Source organism: Pelophylax lessonae (assembly GCF_965119305.1).
Source record: "Pelophylax lessonae genome assembly, chromosome: 3".
Taxonomy (NCBI): Eukaryota; Metazoa; Chordata; class Amphibia; order Anura; family Ranidae; genus Pelophylax; species Pelophylax lessonae.
The window spans coordinates 128,198,982-128,213,448 of record NC_138770.1 but is presented as its reverse complement, the minus strand read 5'-3'; the positions used below and the strand labels follow the sequence as shown (position 1 = coordinate 128,213,448).

At 38.9% G+C, this 14,467-nt stretch overlaps 1 protein-coding gene across 1 annotated transcript in view; it reads right to left on the bottom strand.

Annotated features, from left to right (window-relative positions):
* TTC32 (tetratricopeptide repeat domain 32) overlaps positions 1-14,467 on the bottom strand; it is a 330,468-nt gene that overhangs the window by 44,138 nt on the left and 271,863 nt on the right. The window lies entirely within an intron of this gene.

Below are 14,467 nucleotides of genomic sequence, written 5' to 3'. Positions count from 1 at the left end.
CAAGGGTCATACCCCTACCATGCCCCAAATTACGTGGACCATGAATGAATCTGAATAAAAAAAGAATGAATATGCAAAAATGATTGAAAAAACAGACGTCACCACTTTTTTTTTTTTACATATACTTATACATATGCGTAATATAAGAACATACAGTAAATACTAATAGCAAAAATAAAATAAAATAATAAAGCAAAATTTTAGTATGAGAACAGTATATAATCTGTTTAGGGTTATAAGCAGATTTTAGATTGCTATAGGTAAAATTAATTAACAGAAATTATAATACAAACCGAAAAGCAATAAGAGTGACAGGGTAGTGAATAGGGAATATACAATATATGGGGGTTAAACCATTTAGGTTTTTCATAAATGGATGGGTCTGTGTCATTACCAGTGCAATATATCTCATCTCAAGTATTAGTGTTGAGCATGGTTATTTTTCTTTATTTCTGTATCTTCAAAATAATAGGAAAAGGTCTAAGAGTAGAGTCAACAGTGTGCCTTTAATGGTTTAACTGAACCTATTTTTAATTTATACTGGCTTTTTTTTATTAATAAAAAATGCAATAATTTAGAGATTGGGTGAAAGGTTTGTTGCAGTATTCAACTCTTGATAATCTGTGCATTTTTAACAAGAGTCTTTAATTAATTCCAAAATCACAGACAACTAGAGAGAACAGAGAGGCAAAGAGATTTGTTGCCAAAAGAATGACAGTCCCTCCAAATGAGAGAAAGTTGGGAGCTATGGTGGTATTTACATTACACTGTAAGCTCCTCTGGGGCAGAGACTGATATGGATGGCTCTATGTATGCTGCCTGACTCAAGGGTACGTGAAAGACTGGGGCATCAGACTATATGGATTTTAGGGAACTTCCATACAAATTTCTATTATATATAATCTAGGTTCATATAAAGATTTTTCAAACATCTGTGTGGTTATAATTCCTGTTATCGCCCTCACTTCTTCATGTGAAATGTGCTTAGACAAAACATAGATCATCCAGCAGGAGGAGATAAAAGGTCAATGTAGAGGAATTCCGAAGACCCTGACAACATGAGGAGATTAGCTCTTAAGATGTGCTAAGCTCAAAATGATAGTTTGATGTTTTCCCAAGAAGCAAATATGCAGACAGTAGCTAAGGCAAAAAAAAAAAACAACATCTCAACAGCCAACACATGGACTTTACTGTGCTCCAAGGCAGCATGTACTGCATTAGTATTTATAAGTGTTTGTAATTGCTTTTCTGCATTTTAATATTGTATCACAGTGCAGTCAACCACAGAAACCAAGGCAATTTTTCTATACTGAAGTAGAATGAAAGGAAAGAAATGCATCAATCTTAAATACTTCTCCATATGCCATGTGATAAAGCATCATCCATTTAACACAACACTCAAATGGTTTTGATGATGCTTTCAGCTGGGAAGGAAAATAAAATGAAAATTAAATTTCAGAGCATGACTGGATTGCTACTTTAAAAGATTGTTCCTGCTTTACATCTATAGAGACATTCTACAGTGTGATGGTTTTGTTTTACCTGGTAGTAAAAGAGCCAAGTTCACTTTAAAAACCTTCTCTGTTATATGCATTGATACAATATATACAGTGTATATATATATATATATATATATATATATATATATATATGCATATATGCATATATATATGCACTGTATATATAACCCTACAGCAGCAGTCAACAAAACCCCTTAGTACCAGTTGAGCATTGTTTAACCTCCCTGGCGGTATGATTCTTTCGGATTTTAGGTGCTGAAAGCGGTACCATTATTTTGCATGTAATTCTTTAGAATGAGCAGCCCAAACCAACTATTTACATTTTTTTTTTTTTTTTTTTACTCTGTGTTCTTCTTTATAACATCTTGGGTAGGATAAAGTTTGAAACACAAAATCATAAATTATAATATAATAAAAAACTATAAATAAGTTAAAGTATGTATGTACATACACACACATGTACAGTGTGGCTCGGGGTTACCGCTTTTGGCTCTGAAATTTAACCCCGAGCCACGCTCGGGAATACCGCTAAGAAGGTTAAATACCATGGCCTACCTCAGTATTATTGCTGACCATATTATCCCTGTATGACTACCATGTACCCATCTTCTGATGGCTCCTTCTAGCAGGATAATACACCAAGGATAATACACATAATCACAAAGCTCAAATCATCTCACCACTGCTTTCTTGAACATAACATGGATGTGCAGCCAACAAAACTGCAGCAACTGCGTAATTCTATCATGTCAATACAGACCAAAAATTCTGAAGAATGTTTCTAACACCTTGTTGAATTTAGGCCTTGAAGAATTAAGGCAATTCCGAAAGCAAAAGGGGGTCCAACCCGGTACTAGCAAGGTGTATCTAATAAAGTGGCTATTGAGTGTATATTTAAATTTTAGTGAAAAGACAGAAGATGCTGGTTAATAAAGTGAGCAACAAAAAATAAAATTAGGGATGAGCCAAATGTACCTGGGTTTGAAGCGGGGTGAACTGAAACCTAGGTTTGGTTTGGGGAACATTATCAATGTTTAGATTCCGAACCCCATTGAAATCGATAAGAGCCCAAAGTTTCTTTTCAGTAATGACCATTTTCTAGGCTCATAGTGAAGAGATTTTCAAACAAAGGGAATGGGGAGCTTGGCAGTGACTGGGGAAAATTTTAAACCAAAGCAAAAAAATGATTGTCAAGTGGGGACAATATTTTTTCACGTGGCTTAGAGAGAAACATTGAAAATCCAAAATCCTTTCAAATTGTATGCCCAAGGGGTGCCTTATTAAAGTGTAAGTTCACCCTAACACTAAAATCCCTGCATCTACAGACATCCAGGATCTAACACTAACCTATCTAGCCCTGTAAAGAAGAAATCAGTATATACACCTTTTTTGAAGCCGATCCAACCCGGTCTCCAGCAGTGGGAGCTCTACAGAGGACATGGCCGACAACGGCTTTGAAATAAATGGGGACCAACGTCACCCATTGACTTACTATGGGGTCTTCTGTTGTTGGCTGTGTCCTCTGCAACCGCCTACACAATGAAGCATGGGATCGGGTCGGATCTGATTCAAAAAAGGTATGTATACTGATCTCTTCTTTACAGGGTTAGATAGGTTAGTATATATATATATATATATATATATATATATATATATATATATATATATATATATGCAGTTTCTCACAAAAGTGAGTACACCCCTCATATTTTAGTAAATATTTTGTTATATCCTTTCATGTGACAACACTGAAGAAATTACACTTTGCTACAATGTAAAGTAGTGAACTTACAGCTTGTATAACAGTGTAAATTTGCTGCCCCCTCAAAATAACACACAGCCATTAATGTTTAAACCGCTGGCAACAAAAGTGAGTACACCCCTAAGTGAACATGTCCAAATTGGGCCCAATTAGCCATTTTCCCTCCCAGGTGTCATGTGACTTGTTAGTGTGTGCAAGGTCTAAGGTGTGAATGGGGAGCAGGTGTGCTAAATGTGGTGTTATCACTCTCAGTCTCTCATACTGGTCACTGGAAGTTCAATGTGGCACCTCATGGCAAAGAACTCTGTGAGGATCTATAAAAAAAAGAATTATTGCTCTACATAAATGTAGCCTAGGCTATAAGAAGACTTCCAAGACCCCGAAACTGAGCTGCAGCATGATGGCCGTACAGCAGTTTAACAGGACAGGTTCCACTCAGAACAGGCCTCTCCATGGTTGACCAAAGCAGTTGAGTGCACATGCTCAGTGTCATATCCAGAGGTTGTCTTTGGGAAATAGACGTATGAGTGCTGCCGGCATTGATGCAGAGGTTGAAGGGGTGGGGGGTTAACCTATCAGTGCTCAGACCATACGCCGCACACTACATCAAATTGGTCCCAGAAGGAAGCCTCTTCTAAAGATGATGCACAAGAAAGCCTGAAAACAGTTTGTTGAAAACAAGCAGACTAAGGACATGGATTGAATAGGTAGGGGGAGAGTCTGTATAGAGGAGGCAAGAAGCCAATAAAAAACTGATAGCACTATCCCCAAATATAACTGAAAAGAGGAAGCCCCCATCTTTTCTCCACTTGGGGGAAAAGGCAAGAAAAAGAGGGGGATTTTAAGGTGCCTAATATTACAGTATCTTATTTGTAATAAAAACTCTATAATTCACAAATATAAAAAAACATGAATAATTTATTAGTACATCAAATGTTAGAAATGTGCTATAGGTGATCAGTGTAACAGTAAAATAATCCACTAATACACCCGAACTTGGCGAGATCAAATAGATACGATGTAGGTAATTCTGGATCAACGTGTTTCGCCCTATTCTGGGGCTTCTTCAGGATCCAAGTATAAGGAATTGTCAGCACTTGTAAGACATTGAGGATAACAACTGATAATCAGATAGATCTAAATTTGAATCACCACCAACGACCATGCTTTACATCGGGTCCATAAGGATTAAAGAGAGATAACCATGATGGGCCAGTAAATAGCCTACATTCCCAGAGGAGATAGGAGACAGAGGTTCTTCCCTCTCCTCCCCCTCTATTGAAAAGTGATATATAAATTCTTAATTCTTAATTGTATGGACAGTCCTAAATACCTATCTTCACGCATTAATATTTAAAATCCACAAAACAAGGTGACATCCATTTGTGTATAAGCCGATCTTCCCCCGTCTTATCAAGAAGAAATCAGGAGTAACACTCCTCAAATATCTGTAACCACATATACCTCGATCCTCCAAACAGTATCGCCCACTCACAATGACACCAGCCCAGTCCATCCCAGGACAGACGGGGCTGGTGTCATTGTGAGTAGGGATGATCAAACTTTTGAAAAGTTCGGTTCGACCAGAACACCCGAACTTCACGAAAGTTCGGCCCGGATTTCAGAACCCCATTGAAATCAATGGGACCCGAACTTCTGTAATCAAAAAACACAATTTTTAAGCCCTAAAACCCAATAAATGCCCCTAAAAAGTGCCTAGGGTTCTGGGTCATGCCCCATTAACTATTAATCACACAAAAAAAAGTTCTTAAAAATTGTCATTTTTGATAAAAAAGCCAATTATTGAAAATTATTGGATTTAGTATCTGGGGGGTCTAAAAGGTGTGCATGTGAAGTTTCAGCTCTGTAGCATGTCTAGAACCATGAAAAAAAAAAGATAATTTTTCAGTAGAACAGGGATGTGGTTCGGGAGCCTCCTTTAACTTTAACACCTATATGATCTTTTTTTCTGGTTCTGGACATGCTACAGAGCTGAAACTTCACAGGTACACCTTTTAGACCCCCCAGACACAAAATCACACAAAAAAAAGTTCTTAAAAATTGTCATTTTTGATAAAAAAGCCAATTATTGAAAAATTAAAAAAAAAAAAAAGAGATTTTTTTATTTTTACTTTGGATTTAGTATCTGGGGGGTCTAAAAAGTGTACATGTGAAGTTTCAGGTCTGTAGCATGTCCAGAACCAGAAAAAAAAAGATCGTTTGTATTAGAAAACTTTAAGCACAGGAATATGGCTTCTCTGCTGTAACACCTTGCCGGTTTAATAGCAGGCATTTTTTTGGGTTCTTTGCAGTCAGGAAAAACATCTGAACTTGTGTATAGTGGTACTGTGCACAAGTTCTGATGTTTTGCCTGCCTCCAAAACCCTCCAAAAAATGCCAGCAAAAACACACCTGGGCATTTTTTTTTTTTTGACGCTAGCGTTTTTTTGGCATTTTTAGGGGTTCTTTGTGTGATTTTGTGTCTGGGGGGTCTAAAAGGTGTACCTGTGAAGTTTCAGCTCTGTAGCATGTCCAGAACCCCAAAAAAAGATCATATAAGTGTAAAAGAGGGGTCCCACCATCCCTGCTCTACTGAAAAATTATCTTTTTTCTGGTTCTGGACATGCTACAGAGCTGAAACTTCACAGGTACACTTTTTAGACCCCCCAGACACTAAATCCAAAAAAAGTCATGCCTGCCTCCAAAAATGCCCGATAAATGCAAGAAAAAGCGCCGTAGAGAAGCCGTATTCCTGTTCTAATAGAAATTATAAGAAAATGCTAATTTTTGGGGGGTTCTGGACATGCTACAGAGCTGAAACTTCACATGTACACTTTTTAGACCCCCCAGATACTAAATCCAAAGTAAAAATCAAAAAATCTCTTTTTTTTTTTTTTTTTTTAAATTTTCAATAATTGGCTTTTTTATCAAAAATGACAATTTTTAAGAACTTTTTTTGTGTGATTTTGTGTCTGGGGGGTCTAAAAGGTGTACCTGTGAAGTTTCAGCTTTGTAGCATGTCCAGAACCATAAAAAAAAAGATCGTTTGTATTAGAAAACTTTAAGCACAGGAATATGGCTTCTCTGCTGTAACACCTTGCCGGTTTAATAGCAGGCATTTTTTTGGGTTCTTTGCAGTCAGGAAAAACATCTGAACTTGTGTATAGTGGTACTGTGCACAAGTTCTGATGTTTTGCCTGCCTCCAAAACCCCCCAAAAAATGCCAGCAAAAACACACCTGGGCATTTTTTTTTGACACTAGCGTTTTTTTTGGCATTTTTTGGGGTTCTTTTGAGGCAGGCAAAACATCTGAACTTGTGTATAGTGGTACTGTGCACAAGTTCTGATGTTTTGCCTGCCTCCAAAACCCCCCAAAAAATGCCAGCAAAAACACACCTGGGCATTTTTTTTTTTTGACGCTAGCGTTTTTTTGGCATTTTTTGGGGTTCTTTTGAGGCAGGCAAAACATCTGAACTTGTGTATAGTGGTACTGTGCACAAGTTCTGATGTTTTGCCTGCCTCCAAAACCCCCCAAAAAATGCCAGCAAAAACACACCTGGGCATCTTTTTTTTTTGACGCTAGCGTTTTTTTGGCATTTTTTGGGGTTCTTTTGAGGCAGGCAAAACATCTGAACATGTGTATAGGGGGTATATATAGGCATATATGTCTGAATATATACCCCTAGACATATATAGGTGTGATAGTAGCAGAAATATATTACTGTAAATGATTTCATTAGCGCAAGCATTTATTTCTGCTACTATCACACCTATATATGTCTAGGGGTATATATTCAGACATATATGTCTATATATTCCCCCTATACACATATTCAGTAGGGATGATCGAACTTTTGAAAAGTTCGGTTCGACCAGAACACCCGAACTTCACGAAAGTTCGGTTCGGATTTCAGAACCCCATTGAAATCAATGGGACCCGAACTTCTGTAATCAAAAAACACCATTTTTAAGCCCTAAAACCCAATAAATGCCCCTAAAAAGTGCCTAGGGTTCTGGGTCATGCCCCAGGGACTATTAATCACACAAAAAAAAGTTCTTAAAAATTGTCATTTTTGATAAAAAAGCCAATTATTGAAAAATTAAAAAAAAAAGAAAAAAGAGATTTTTTTGATTTTTACTTTGGATTTAGTATCTGGGGGGTCTAAAAGGTGTGCATGTGAAGTTTCAGCTCTGTAGCATGTCCAGAACCATGAAAAAAAAAAAGATAATTTTTCAGTAGAACAGGGATGTGGTTCGGGAGCCTCCTTTAACTTTAACACCTATATGATCTTTTTTTCTGGTTCTGGACATGCTACAGAGCTGAAACTTCACAGGTACACCTTTTAGACCCCCAAGACACAAAATCACACAAAAAAAGTTCTTAAAAATTGTCATTTTTGATAAAAAAGCCAATTATTGAAAAATTAAAAAAAAAAAAAAAAAAAAGAGATTTTTTGATTTTTACTTTGGATTTAGTATCTGGGGGGTCTAAAAGGTGTGCATGTGAAGTTTCAGGTCTGTAGCATGTCCAGAACCCCCCAAAAAATAGCATTTTCTTATAATTTTTATTAGAACAGGAATACGGCTTCTCTACGGCGCTTTTTCTTGCATTTATCGGGCATTTTTGGAGGCAGGCATGACTTTTTTTGGATTTAGTGTCTGGGGGGTCTAAAAAGTGTACCTGTGAAGTTTCAGCTCTGTAGCATGTCCAGAACCAGAAAAAAAGATAATTTTTCAGTAGAGCAGGGATGGTGGGACCCCTCTTTTACACTTATATGATCTTTTTTTGGGGTTCTGGACATGCTACAGAGCTGAAACTTCACAGGTACACCTTTTAGACCCCCCAGACACAAAATCACACAAAAAAAGTTCTTAAAAATTGTCATTTTTGATAAAAAAGCCAATTATTGAAAAATTAAAAAAAAAAAAAGAGAGATTTTTTGATTTTTACTTTGGATTTAGTATCTGGGGGGTCTAAAAGGTGTGCATGTGAAGTTTCAGGTCTGTAGCATGTCCAGAACCAGAAAAAAAAAGATCGTTTGTATTAGAAAACTTTAAGCACAGGAATATGGCTTCTCTGCTGTAACACCTTGCCGGTTTAATAGCAGGCATTTTTTTGGGTTCTTTGCAGTCAGGAAAAACATCTGAACTTGTGTATAGTGGTACTGTGCACAAGTTCTGATGTTTTGCCTGCCTCCAAAACCCCCCAAAAAATGCCAGCAAAAACACACCTGGGCATTTTTTTTTTGACGCTAGCGTTTTTTTTGGCATTTTTTGGGGTTCTTTTGAGGCAGGCAAAACATCTGAACTTGTGTATAGTGGTACTGTGCACAAGTTCTGATGTTTTGCCTGCCTCCAAAACCCCCCAAAAAATGCCAGCAAAAACACACCTGGGCATTTTTTTTTTGACGCTAGCTTTTTTTTGGCATTTTTTGGGGTTCTTTTGAGGCAGGCAAAACATCTGAACTTGTGTATAGTGGTACTGTGCACAAGTTCTGATGTTTTGCCTGCCTCCAAAACCCCCCAAAAAATGCCAGCAAAAACACACCTGGGCATTTTTTTTTTTGACACTAGCGTTTTTTTGGCATTTTTTGGGGTTCTTTTGAGGCAGGCAAAACATCTGAACATGTGTATAGGGGGTATATATAGGCATATATGTCTGAATATATACCCCTAGACATATATAGGTGTGATAGTAGCAGAAATATATTACTGTAAATGATTTCATTAGCGCAAGCATTTATTTCTGCTACTATCACACCTATATATGTCTAGGGGTATATATTCAGACATATATGTCTATATATACCCCCTATACACATGTTCAGATGTCATGTCTGACATCAAACATGTCCTCAAAAAAGCACTGGCAGTGGCAGCCCCTGCAGCATTAAAAAATGCTTGCTGGTGAGAAGCCACATTCCTGTCCCGAAGCAGAGAAATGATCATTTCTCTATAGCGGTCACCCTGCTATGGAAGGGTTTTGTCACCCTGCCATAGCAGTCACTGTCAGTTAACCCTACACTACACTACGGTCCCCTGACACTTAACACTTTCCCTACAGAAACTAAATTTTTGAAGCTAACTTAAGTGTAAAGGAGCACTCTAACTACACTAGATATCCCTTTCCTCACACTAAAAATAGCTAAATGACACTTTTAAAGTAAAATTAACAGAACTGCTTCCACTCTCTTCCATGTCCAGTATAACAATGCTGGGAATATGGCGGGGGCGATCTTATATACTGGGGGGCGTATTCACTAATGATTGGTCTAGGGACCCCCTAGTCACTCCAATCACATTCCTAGCATTCTTCTGCCCCCTCAATTGGCTTTTGCTAATGGTTCTGGTCCAATCACGGGCTTTTAAAGCCCATTTCCTGAAGCATTGCATTTTGGGCGGTTCTGGTTGCCGAATTCCGAACTTTTTGGGCAAAAAGTTCTAAATTCGGCCGAACCTCGAACACCCAATGTTCGGGCCGAACCGATGGTGGACCCGAACCGTTCGATCATCCCTAATATTCAGATGTCATGTCTGACATCAAACATGTCCTCAAAAAAGCACTGGCAGTGGCAGCCCCTGCAGCATTAAAAAATGCTTGCTGGTGAGAAGCCACATGCCTGTCCCGAAGCAGAGAAATGATCATTTCTCTATAGCGGTCACCCTGCTATGGAAGGGTTTTGTCACCCTGCCATAGCAGTCACTGTCAGTTAACCCTACACTACACTACGGTCCCCTGACACTTAACACTTTCCCTACAGAAACTAAATTTTTGAAGCTAACTTAAGTGTAAAGGAGCACTCTAACTACACTAGATATCCCTTTCCTCACACTAAAAATAGCTAAATGACACTTTTAAAGTAAAATTAACAGAACTGCTTCCACTCTCTTCCATGTCCAGTATAACAATGCTGGGAATATGGCGGGGGCGATCTTATATACTGGGGGGCGTATTCACTAATGATTGGTCTAGGGACCCCCTAGTCACTCCAATCACATTCCTAGCATTCTCCTGCCCCCTCAATTGGCTTTTGCTAATGGTTCTGGTCCAATCACGGGCTTTTAAAGCCCATTTCCTGAAGCATTGCATTTTGGGCGGTTCTGGTTGCCGAATTCCGAACTTTTTGGGCAAAAAGTTCTAAATTCGGCCGAACCTCGAACACCCAATGTTCGGGCCGAACCGATGGTGGACCCGAACCGTTCGATCATCCCTAATTGTGAGTGGGCGATATCAGTTGTTATCCTCAGTGCCTTACAAGTGCTGGTAATTCCTTACACTTGGATCCTGAAGAAGCTCCTGAATAGGGTGAAATGCGTTTATCCAGAATTACCTACATTGTATCTATTTGATCCCGCCAAGTTCGGGTGTATTATGTATATAGTGGATTATGTTACTGTTACACTGATCACCCATAGCATGTTAACATTTGATGTACTAATAAATTATTTATGTTTTTTACATTTGTGAATTCTAGAGTTTTTATTACAATTAAGATACTGTAATATTAGGCACCTTAAAATCCCCCTCTTTGTCTTGCCTTTTCCTCCAAGTGGGATTTCTCTTTTAAGGACATGGATTACTGGAACCATGTCCTGTGGTCTGATGAGACCAAGATAAACTTAGTTAGTTCAGATGGTGTCAAGTGTGTGTGGCGGCAACCAAGTGAGGAGTACAAAGACAAGTGTGTCTTGCCTACAGTCAAGCATGGTGGTGGGAGTGTCGCGGTCTGGGGCTGCATGAGTGCTGCCGGCACTGGGGAGCTACAGTATATTGAGGGAACCATGAATGCCAACATGTACTGTGACATACTGAAGCAAAGCATGATCCCCTCCTTCAGGGACTGGGCCGCAGGGCAGTTCTGTATTCCAACATGATAACGACCCCAAACACATCTCCAAGGTGACCACTGCCTTGCTAAAGAAGCTGACGGTAAAGGTGATGGACTGGCCAAGCATGTCTCCAGACCTAAACCTTATTGAGCATCTGTGGGGCATCCTCAAACGGAAGGTGAAGGAGCGCAAGGTCTCTAACACCCACCAGCTCTGTGATGTTGTCATGGAGGGTGGAAAAGGACTCCAGTGGCAACCTGTGAAGCTCTGGTGAACTCCATGCTCAAGAGGGTTAAGGCAGTCCTGGAAAATAATGGTGGCCACACAAAATATTGACACTTTAGGCCCAATTTGGACATTTTCATTTAGGGGTGTACTCACTTTTGTTTCCAGCGGCTTAGACATTAATGGCTGTGTGTTGAGTAATTTTGAGGGGACAGCAGCTGTACATTAACTACTTTACATTGTAGCAAAGCATAATTTCTTCAGTGCTGTCACATGAAAAGATATTATAAAATATTTACAAAAATGTGAGGGGTGTACTCACTTTTTTGAGATACTGTATATATATATATATATATATATATATACACCAAAGCACTAGCCTGCTTGTTTCATTTGTATATTCCTATTAATATACAGAGATAGGCAGCTGCATCTAAAGTATATGGGTCGTGAAACGTCTTTAGTGCAAGCTTTTGCCAAAAAGGAATGGTTGCTGCTCAGACACGGTGTCCCTTACACAGATCGCCATGACTCCCTGGTGGAGCTCTCTGGCTTGTGTTGTCCCTCGGCATATATCATCCTTGCCCATCCAGTGTCTGGTTGCATAGAGAGGGATCTTTCTTGAGTTATATCCTATCTATCAATTCAACCCATTTTTACTGCACCCCTCTGAGCCCTTGAAGAAGCCATCAAAGGCAAAACGCGTTAGAGAGTTATTCCCTTCCTTGTGTGATGGTTTATGTACAATTTATATGTGTATTTTGGTTTCCAAACATTAACACATTTTATACTGTAAACATACAAAAGGAGAGAACTCTTTCTTCAGGGGTGCCGTGGGTTGGAATATGAGTTGCAACAATTTGTATGTATATCCCTAATATCACATTTAAAAAAACAAAAATTGTAATGAAAAATCATTTTTAATCCAGGACTGTGTACTGGTAATCATTCTGAGAAGGGGTTCAACACCTTTAAAGTTCTATTTGTTTCTTTTTTTTGTATTTGAGCCTGGGGGCAGTTCTCATACTGTCAGTGAGTGGTGGAAGAGGGGATAAATCCAGGCAAAGCTGGACATGCAGTAGAATTTAATTTCAAATGTTCAATTTTAGAAAGTTCATTCTATTTTCCAATGGTTAGTGGGATCAAATCAAGGATCCGTTTTAATTGTAGTGACAAGAAGCTTGAAGAGTTCTTCTCAAACATCTCCTGAATGCAGCTAAAGCTTGCATACGCGCTCTCTGAAAAGAAAAAAACAGATCCCCCAACCTTGGCACAATCACATACAAGGGTATCTGACATTCAACAAATGGAACAAGTAACAGCATTTACTAAAAATAAATCTGACAAACATTTTAAAATTTGGACACCTTGGTCCATAGGAATTCCATCTAATTCCGAGAACAAATAGAAATGTGACCACAATTTTTTTTTTCCTTCCAACTCCTTTCCACATCCCCTCTCTTTTGAATCACATTAATAAATAGACCTAGAAACCTATTAACTATTATATGTTTAATTGCTTCAATTTATGTACAAATTTTTATTTGATATGACATTATTCTCCATTATATGTTTTTTTTTTTTTTTTTTATCTTATTGATGTATACAAAATATAGTTACTGTTAAAACATGTATTTTTTATGATGTTAATTTAACTTGTTATATTCCTGTATATTTTGAAAAAAAGAAAAAGAAAACTTAAAGAAGCAGGATGGAATGTTTTTCTTGTTTGTTATCTGAATGAGCAAAATTCTGAACATTAACCACTTGCCGACCGCCCCACGTACATGTACTGTGGGGCAGCAGCTCTCCTGCACAAAATCACGTACCTGTATGTATTTGCTTTTCCAGGTCTGCAACGCGCATGTGCACCGCCGGCGATCAGTTCCCGCTGTGTTTGAACACATTGGGAGCCAATCGACATGTCCTGCAGGCCCGACGTCCACTGGGACCCGCCGATCATTCCGGAGAGAAGCAGAACAGCGGTCTGCCTATGTAAACAAAGCAGACTGCTGTTCTGCTAGTATGAGAGACAGAGATCCTGTGTTTCTGCTAAGCTAATAACAGATCTCTATCTTCTTATAGCCAAATCCCTCCCCCCTCACAGTTAGAAAGCACTCCCTAGGAGCACATTTAACCCTTTGATTGTCCCTGATGTTAACTCCTTCCCTGCCAGTGTCATTATTACTGTATTGGTGTCACTGGTCCCCAAAAAGTTTCAGATTTGTCCGCCACAATGTCACAGTCCTGCTAAAAATCGCTGATCACTGGCATTACTAGAAAAAAATGAATTCTATAACAATATTCTATAGTTTGTAGACACTATAACTTTTGCGCAAATCAAACAATATACGCTTTTTGAGATTTTTTTTTACCATAAAGCTCCATTTGTGTGTTGCACGACTGTGCAATTGTCAGTTAAAGTAACACAGTGCCGTATTGCAAAACATGGCCTGGTCATGAAGGGCAGGGAGGGTAAACCTTTGGGGGATAAAGTGTTAATGTAATCCCTGTTCAGAAAAAATCGTTCATATTATAATGCGTCTAATAAACCTATTTAATGTATCTGGGATTCCATTCAAATATCAAGTCTGGATGAAAGTTTAAGGGCTTTAGAAGAAAGAAGGCTGACTCAATATTAGTAACATCTGATGCTCTGATGAATGATTTTTCAGAATTTCGAACAGTTCAAATGGAATTCTACTGGTGTATAGACAACTTAAAGTGAAACTTCACCCAAAAGGGGAAGTTGCGCTTTATGTCCAATGTCCTAAAATGTTTGGCCATTTTTTTGGAGGGGGGAACAGGTATCTAGTTTTGGTAGGTACCCATTCCCACTTTTGGTTGGATTGCCTAGGCAATTCCACTTGAAGTTGCCCCCCCCCCCCCCCACCCTCGGCTCACAACTTCTTGCAACATGTCACAGGCCCCGGAAGGCTTCGGAATCATATAAACAGTGCAGCACGGCCTGTGCATGCACAGTGGAAAGCTGGCTGTGAAGCCGCAAGGAGTTACATCCGGATACCCACCCTAAACATGCCAGCATTGGGGACCCGAAGACTGGCAAAGAACTGGCCCGAGTGAGGACAGCGCTGGATCCTTGTACAGGGAAGTGTCCTGTTATTAAAAT